The sequence below is a fragment of the Hibiscus syriacus genome, unplaced genomic scaffold, assembly GCF_006381635.1.
Source record: "Hibiscus syriacus cultivar Baekdansim isolate YM2019G1 unplaced genomic scaffold, ASM638163v2 tig00113725_pilon, whole genome shotgun sequence".
Classification (NCBI taxonomy): domain Eukaryota; kingdom Viridiplantae; phylum Streptophyta; class Magnoliopsida; order Malvales; family Malvaceae; genus Hibiscus; species Hibiscus syriacus.
This window is the reverse complement of record NW_024063471.1, coordinates 10,159,571-10,168,371: the sequence shown is the minus strand read 5'-3', so window position 1 is coordinate 10,168,371 and position 8,801 is coordinate 10,159,571. Positions and strand designations below refer to the sequence as shown.

Genomic DNA, 8,801 nt, shown 5'->3' with positions numbered 1-8,801 from the left:
GAGTCTATTTAATATTAATTGATGATCTCTACTTAATAAACATTGTATATGCGAGCATGTAATATCTTTATTCTTAAATATTTCGTATGAATCAATTTGGTTTTTATCCAACGATCTACACCCAAATTGTTTAAATATTTGTTTAATATCTTAAGATCACACGCTATGGCTAAATGTGTACAAACTTGAATATGCATTAAAATCTTTAATTTTTCAGCATAAGGAACTTTTTTGCATTTTCATAATTTCAAAAACATTGTTAGAACGGATCAAGACTAATATTGTTTCTTTTAGCAATAAGGAGTATCGTTTGGTTTACTTCTACTGAACTTTTAGTAAATACGATCATCAATCAAACTCATCTGAAAACCAAAAGGGATGATCATTTGACAAAATTTGCTATACAATTAATAAAAGTCATACTTAAGCTCATTAATATATTTTCTTAATATGAATATATTTAATTTTCTAGCATTATAATAATTTTCTAATTGTACAGTAAGAAACATCTCATCAATGTTACCATTGAAAACACAATCTTGAAATCAAACTTATGTAACTCAAAATCAAATATAAGCAACAAGTATCATGATTGTCATAAAAGAGTCTGTCATGAAACTAGAGAAAAAATATCTCTACAAAATTAATGCATTCTTTTTGGGTATATCTTTTAGATACATGACATGACTTATACCTCTGAACATTAAAATTTTGTATCCATCTTGGTTTTAAATATATATCTATAATCAATTGTTCTACACCTTCACGTTATGAGATAAGTTCTCAAACTTGATTATCTTTTATAAACTCATAGTCTTCTTACATGGCAAAAATCTACTTTTGAGAGCCAAAATTTTTAAGACATTTGAAAGTTTATTGGATCATCCAGCACTATTCCATTGTCATCTTTATTTCTTGGAGAAATATAGCATAATCATCTAAAATATCATTTCTCTCATCTCATAGATCTTCTTAATGACACTTGCTCTTTTAGGTTGTTGAGTTTGCTCTTTTGAAAAAAAAATTCATCTTAAACGGGGACTTATTCAATATTATTTTGTTGAGATTCTAGATTCACTTCTTGATTAACGACATGTATGAACACATCAATATCATTAAAAATTATAATAGGAATATAGTTATAATTCAATTCCTCCTCAAAGCAATGTCTCAAACCTTATTTCTTCCTCAACATCCTCAAAAATAATATTATAGATCTCATCTTAAAAATATTCTTAATATGAGATCATAAAATTTATAACCCCTAGATTGCTCAAAATAACCAAAATAATTTATTATTGCTTTAGAGTTTAATTTTTTCTCATGTGTCCTAATTTACTACAAAGGAGATCAACTATTTGTAATGTTTTGTTGTCTCTTGTGATTTGGACCCTTAACAATTATATTTTGCCTTTTTTGCGCTAATCTTTATATGTAGTTTTTAAATATGTACTTTCAAACTTATTATGCTACAACATATTTTTTTGCACACAATGAAAAATGAGTTGATTTAGAGTTCATTTCTCCTTTTGAGTTTGTTATAATGTATAAAAAGCGATACTCAAACCATAAGAACAAGTTATTCTTCAAAATAAACTCGATCTTAAGTGCCTAAAGTCTTGAAGTAACATGGAACATATCTATAATGTGCTCTATTACATTTCCTTGGCACTTATACTTTATAGACATCAAAGAAGTCAAAATTGATGTCATTTCAACCATATTATTTTTGAGAAAACAATTGAGATTCTCAATTTCGTCAAAAAAATCATTAGCCTAAGTAATCTTTTTAGATTATGTTCCCCTAAAGGCTTTTTAAAAAGTTGTACTTAATGATCACTAGACTCGTGCAATTTGAACAAATTTCACCTCTCAATATCTCTTATATCATTCAGGATGTTATCCTCGTTAGAGGTGTACATGGTTCTTTCCTTAGTGCAAGGTCCTATGTGCATATAACAACAAATTTTGTAAGTGCATTTTTCATCCCTTGAAATTCATTTTCTAAACATTAGTACAGGATGCATATTGATCGATATTATGGTAACAATAAGTAAATAATTTGATAGAACAAAATATAAATAAGATCAAGCTCACATTAATATTCACAAGTAAACAAATAAATTCAAAAATAATATTTAAATTCTCATCTCAAGATACCAAAGACTATATCAATATCAAGTCTTTAAACATCAATATTAACATTAAATGATACTCTTATTGTAGTAACCAAACATTGACAATAAATTATGTCGAACAAAAGATTAATCTTTAGACTGATGTAATTCACACATAAAATACCTTATAATTTTTGCATATTTATTACTACAAGTGTTAATCGAAATTCGGCTGAACATTAAGTTTCCTTTAGGCCAACTAATAAACGTGTGAATCACAATAACACATAATTATCTTGATATTTAAATAAGTTAATGTAAACAAAAGAAGTCACTTTGGAGGCATTATATTTCAGCTAGCTTTTTAAAATATTAGACGTAGCCAAAATATAAATTAATTTGTTTTGATATATATATATATATATATATATATATATATATTCTAATAGGGTAAAGTGCACCATTCATCACCGAACTTTCTTCTTTTTCATATTTTACTCATTAAAATTTAAAATTTTTCAATTTACTCACTAAACTTTATACATTGAATTCTTTTGTCGTCAATAAATTTATAATGGCGTTATGACATGTATTGGTTGAAGGCTAAAGCTACAGTCAAACTAATCAAACTTAAAATTTTGAATTTAAAACTGTTGAACACAACTCCAACACCTTTATCCAATCGTTTTCCCTTTTCAAGTTTAAAGTTGAGGTTATGAAACTTGTCAATAAACTTATGAAGGCTATAGAAATGACTGTCACAATGCAAGAATTCATCAAAGAGATAACTAAGATTTCTTAATTAGTTTTATCATTTAAGTAGCAAGGACTTGATGGCTCCACCAAAATCTCTCTTATTTCGGTTCCTTATCACTTACAAAGAGAAAAACCAAGGCGTCACTAAAAAATAGATACACTAATTAATGACAAGAGCAACACTATTGTTATCCTTTCCGTCAATGCTCAAGCTCCACTCCTCCATGACTGACGCCACTATCGTCAAAGGTCCCAACAGTTTGACTCTTGCTGTTGAGAAAACTGACTTCTTCATCATCGACTATAAAGTCCCCAAAGAGAATTGTCTATTTCAGTTTATGAACTCAGTTAGGGTTACGGATAAGTAGTTGAAGCTGACTTATATTGACAGTAGAAGGAATAACCAGACTGCGGTGGATGTGACACTCACGTTCGATTCCACTAACAAGTTGTCGACTAATTACATGCTTGATAAGAGAAATTGTATGCTCAAATACATTACATGCACAGAGGGGTTACAAATTTGGAGCCATATTATGTTATGATATTAGGAAAAATGCATGGGATTTTATGATTTCGAGAAAAGTGCATGAAAATGTTTTTAAGGCAACTTATCTGAGATTGAATTAGGATTAAGCCTTGGAGTGGTTGAGAAATTCTAAGTTCAAAGGAAATTTTAAGATTTTAACAAACGTCAACCTAGCTGAAGAAACTAAGAACCCAAAGACCATTACAGAGAGTTCTTGAGATTTGAAAATCAACAATATTGATTTTTTGCTTGTTTGAATCATATACATTCCCTCTCTTTATGTTGTTCTTAGCCAAACCTGATAACCACGTTTCCCCTTCTCTTTCAAAGGCCAAAGCCTTCTTTCCCCAAAGAGTTCTTTGATTTTCAATTCTTCCCCTTCTTTAACATGATGATGAGTATGTTGATTATATGGAACCAGACAACATATTGTTATTCTTTATCTTATCTCTGGGTGTTGATGTAACATCCTAATCTAGTATGATCCGAAGATCAATGAATTACGATGTCACATGTGACCACTGAAGTGGCTAACCCAAAATTGTAATTTTAAAAACAATTGTAAACCATTATATAACTCATCTATAGAAATATAAAATAAAAATGTAATAAATCTGATTTACAAATATGGGGAGCTCCCAAATATCTAAAATAATATCAAAGGTTGAGTTTAATACAAAAATAGATTTACGATTGATTAAAAAAAGGGTCTATATTAGTACATGTCCTTTAATATAAATCAAGATGTACTATAAAACCTCGACTAATCTAGAATATCTGATGCCAATAACACTTCATGAATGGTCTCCTAAGAACCTACGCACATAAATACATTATGAACGCTGAGCTTACGAGCTTAGTGTCACACTAATAACTATATTGTACTACATGCACTCATTAAATGCGTATGCTAGTGGAATAGGTATGAAGACATAAGAATACTGATATGAAATGATGAGGTAGGCATTGTAGTGTGGCTGAGGGTTCTATATCTTGGAGCTCACAACCCTATAGCCTTCCTAAAATACCCTTCGTAATTTACGGTGAGATCCGAAACTACATCAGAAACTTACACCCGGACAACTTACTCCATCGAGTCTTGGGGCATCTGCGCCCAGTTGACAACTAAAGTGTCTTGGAACTAACTGTGATATATTTGAATCGTACGATAGTTATCTGCTACAGTAACTCAAGTGTCCTAACTGTTTCCTGAGCATAAAAAAAGGCTAGTTTTATGTCATCCTAGCTATTATTATTCCTAGTTTTTTTGCGTTTATTACTATTCTCACATGTAGTTTTGTTTCATGTCTTTCTGGTATTGTTGAGTCCCTCAAATCTATCCCTTAAAACCCTTAGGTTTATTACCCAAAACTATTCGTGGGTACCGATAATAAGCCCTTCAGTATCGGTACTGGCCATTGAGTATTGATATTAACCTCTAGGTATTGATACCGACTGATTATTGAGAACTGGATTGAGAGGGGTAGTATCGATACTCTAGCTTGAGTATCGATACTTTTAGAATGTGGTATACCAAATATTGCTTCGATGTTTTGAAAAATGTCTTATTATCGATACCCTTACTAGGATTATCGATAATCTACCCCTAGTATCGGTACTCCCATGAGTACCAATACCAAAATTTCCTATTGAAATCTGCTTAGTGTGCTCGGTATCGATACTACCCTATGAGTATCGAAATTGGACCAACAATACTGATACTCTATGGGTGAGTATCGATACTTCCTTCTCAAAAACCCCTTATTTTGGCTAGTTGATGAACAGTATTGGTACTGTTCTTTCAGTACCGATATTCAAACCTAGAAATCCTTGTTTTAGGTATGAAAATGTCTCTCTAGCACTCCAAAGAGTCTTATTAAGGTTCCCAAATGTTATTAGAGTTTCATTTATAGAAGTAAGGATCATAATAGGTCCATAAATATGCTAAAAAACACCAAATGTTGAATCTACCATGAACATGCTTCATAAGTCATGAAACCTAAAAAAACACCTTGTGATCTACATATGGTAAAGTTGAGTTAGAAGTGAGTTTCCTTGATCTCCTAAGCTACTGGAAACCCCTAAGCTCAACCAAGTGCTAGCTTTTCATTTTCTTTAGCTTTGGAGCTTTCTTCAACTTCTCTCACTAGACAAAAATCATGTATAAGGATTACTAAAGTGTTTGAGAGCTTAAAACATAGTTAAAAACACTTCCTAAGGTTGGAGTTCCTAAAAACTAGTTGGTTTACTATAGGATTCTAAAGCTCTGCTAAAACCTATGTTTTGGATACTATGATGGAATGAAGAGATTGAAGGTTTGAAATGAAGCTTGAAAGGAGAGGGTGAAGATTCTTACCTGGAATGAGAGGGTAAAGATTCTTACCTTACAATTTCCTTGTTGAACTTGGAAACCCATAAAGTTACTACATTTTTCTAACTTAGGCTTGAGGAAGAAGAAAAAGAGAGGAGATGAAGGCTTTGGGAGAAAAAATAACAAATGAGGGGAAAAAGAGATGTTCAGGCATGATATCATCCCACATAAATGGGATTTAGTCTTTTAAATAGAAAATGGGTAAATCTCTCTTTGATCCTTCCAAATTTAGTCACACTTTAAAACCACTCTTTTTATCATCTAAATGGGCCCAACTAAGCCAAAACCAATGCACTATTAGACCAAGCTTTCTTACAAGGGTGATGAGTTTATCTAAAATACTCTTAGGTTAACTTGAAACTACTAATACGGGATTTAGGGCGTTACAACTGAGATTGTTGAGTTGTAAATGGGTGATAAAAATGATGATAAATGAGTGGTGAAGAAGAGTAGTAAATGGGTGGTTGTTGAGGCTATTTTGATATAAAAATTAAGGGTAAAATGTTTTTAAACTTGATTGAATGTATTCAAAGTTTCCAAAAATAATTTAAAGTCCATTAAACAAGAATTTGAACACAAAAATAGTTTTCTAGGTAAGCAGTACCGATAATGTTATTGCATTATATATATCACATGAACATTATTGATACTATTCTTGAAGTAACGATACCCAAGGTGAGAGAGGAATCTATGCTCATCTGGAAGTACCGATATTGTTTGTTGTTTTCAAAGGTGTTCAGATTCCAATAGGAAAAATTGGTACCGATACTCAAAGGAGTATCGATACTACTTTACATAGTAGAATCGATACCATAACTCTAGTATCGGTACTCACCTAGCCCAACGGTATTTTACAACTATTTTATTTAAAAGTTACAAGGGAAGTACTGATACTCATATCCCAAGTATCGATACTCTTTGGTCTGAGTAGTTTTATTTTGTAGCAATTAAGTCCCCAACGACTAGAAACGACTACAAACTCATTTCAACATATAAAAAGAAGTTGATGACACTTGAAAGGGGTTACAACACCTATCCAAACTATCCACATCAAGGGTAAAGCTCTTTTAATCTTATTTTCCATTTTCTCTTATACATATGTTTTTTTATGAGCTTAAATTGTAAACTCCTACCTTTGAGGTTTTTTTTACACAATTTTTATCCTTTGTAAAAGAAGAGTAGTTCTATCTTAGACTTTGAAAATATAGGGATTTGTAAAAGGTTAGTTTTGAGCCTGGAAAAAGAAAGAACAAACTAGTAATTTTTTTATTAGAAATTCTTAGTGTAGAGCTAAGGTAATGGATGTAGACTTCATAGAAAATTGAACCACTCTAAATCTTGTGTCTATTACTTATCTTTTTTCTCCATGTCAAAAACTTTTCAGAAAGTCAATCCACACCCTTTTGGCTATATTTTCCGGTTGTTTCATAGAGCCTCAAATCCTAGTAATTGGTATCAGAGCTTCACTCATTTGAATGTTTTAAAACCTCTTGAGATGATCCTTTAAGAAGTTTAATCAATTACAGACGCAACCAAGAAGATGACTTCGACTTTCGGCTCATACTACCTCGAGAACTCTCACTCCATCACGAGGCTTCCTTACTTCAATGGTGCCAACTACTCCTATTGAAAGAATAGGATGAGTTTGTTCATTCAAGCCATTGATTTTATGGTTTAGGAGGCAATCGTTGACTGTTCTCCTACCCCTCCAAGAAAATGATCAGAGTGGACCAATGCAGACAAGAAGCTCACCCAACTCAATGCTAAAGACATGTATATTCTCTTTTGTTGCACTTGGCCGAGACGAATATAGTAAAGTATCTTCATGCTCTAATGCTAAAGAGATATGGGACAAGTTGGAGGTAAAACATGAAGAAACAAACCAAATCAAGAAGTCTAAGATTGTCATTCTTACTTTCAACTATGAGAACTCCAAGATTAAGCCCGATGAAGACATAAAGACGATGTCTGATCTGTTCACTTCAATAATCAACGAGTTGAAGAACTTTGGGAAGGTTTATCCCGATTAAAAAGTAAATATGTTTACATCATTGTGTAATACCCCAAAATTTAGATAGTGACCAAAATGCAACTTTTGAAAGTTGTGACCCAAGATAAACTTTGGTAAAGTTTAGGGACCAAAATGGTAATTTTAAAAAGTTACAATTTGGCCTCGTAAATAAATAGTTTACTTCAAGAATAACGTTTCAGTGGGAATCAGAATTTTAGTACGGATTTTGTATTAAAAGTTATAAAGAGATGGAGTTTGAGAAAAAAATTCGGTAAATAAAATTGAATAGAAATTTCGTGAAAATATGAAGGATGATAAATTAGACATAAAAATATTATTTCCACATTTTAAAATGTTGGAAAATAATATAAATCTTTGAATTTGAGGATTTAATTCTATGTTTAATTTGGACCGTTGGATTAAAGTGTCACGATTGTAATTTTTGGAAAGGTAAGGGAAAATCGATAAAGTAAGATTTTTTTTGTTCATCTTTGACTTTAAGAAGATGATAAGGTTGAGGTGTCTTGGTTGGATCGTAAATATGAAGTTTCATTAAGGGTAAATTGGTTTTTCCCAATTAAATGAATTTAATATTCATTAAAGTTTAAATTAAAGATAAATTAGCATGAAATTAATCTAAATTCATACCAATTTGTTATCTTCTCCAAACTTGTCGTGAGCTCTCCTAAGGTAAGAAAAAATTTTGGTTTCCATTTTGGAGCAATTTCATTAGGATTTCAAGTTATGTCGTGAAATAAAAAAGTGATCTATTCGAAAAACGCTATCTTTTGGTACAATTATACTTCCTAAACTAGCTTGATTTAAAAAATCCCCAAATCCTAGGGTTTGTTTCACACTAGGGTTCATTAAATTGATGTTGAATCTTAATGTTTTTGAGGTTGTAGATTCATTTTCAAGCTTGATTTATGATTAAAACATGTTGAAACTTCCTATAAATGATTCTATGATTTTCGACCAAATGATGAAATTTTAGAACTTTATGTTTTGATGAGAGTT

General features: G+C 31.3%; 1 pseudogene; it reads left to right on the top strand.

The window, feature by feature from the left end:
• Positions 1-3,040: 3,040 nt before the first annotated feature.
• On the top strand, positions 3,041-3,659 carry LOC120187668 (annotated as a pseudogene).
• Positions 3,660-8,801: the final 5,142 nt, after the last annotated feature.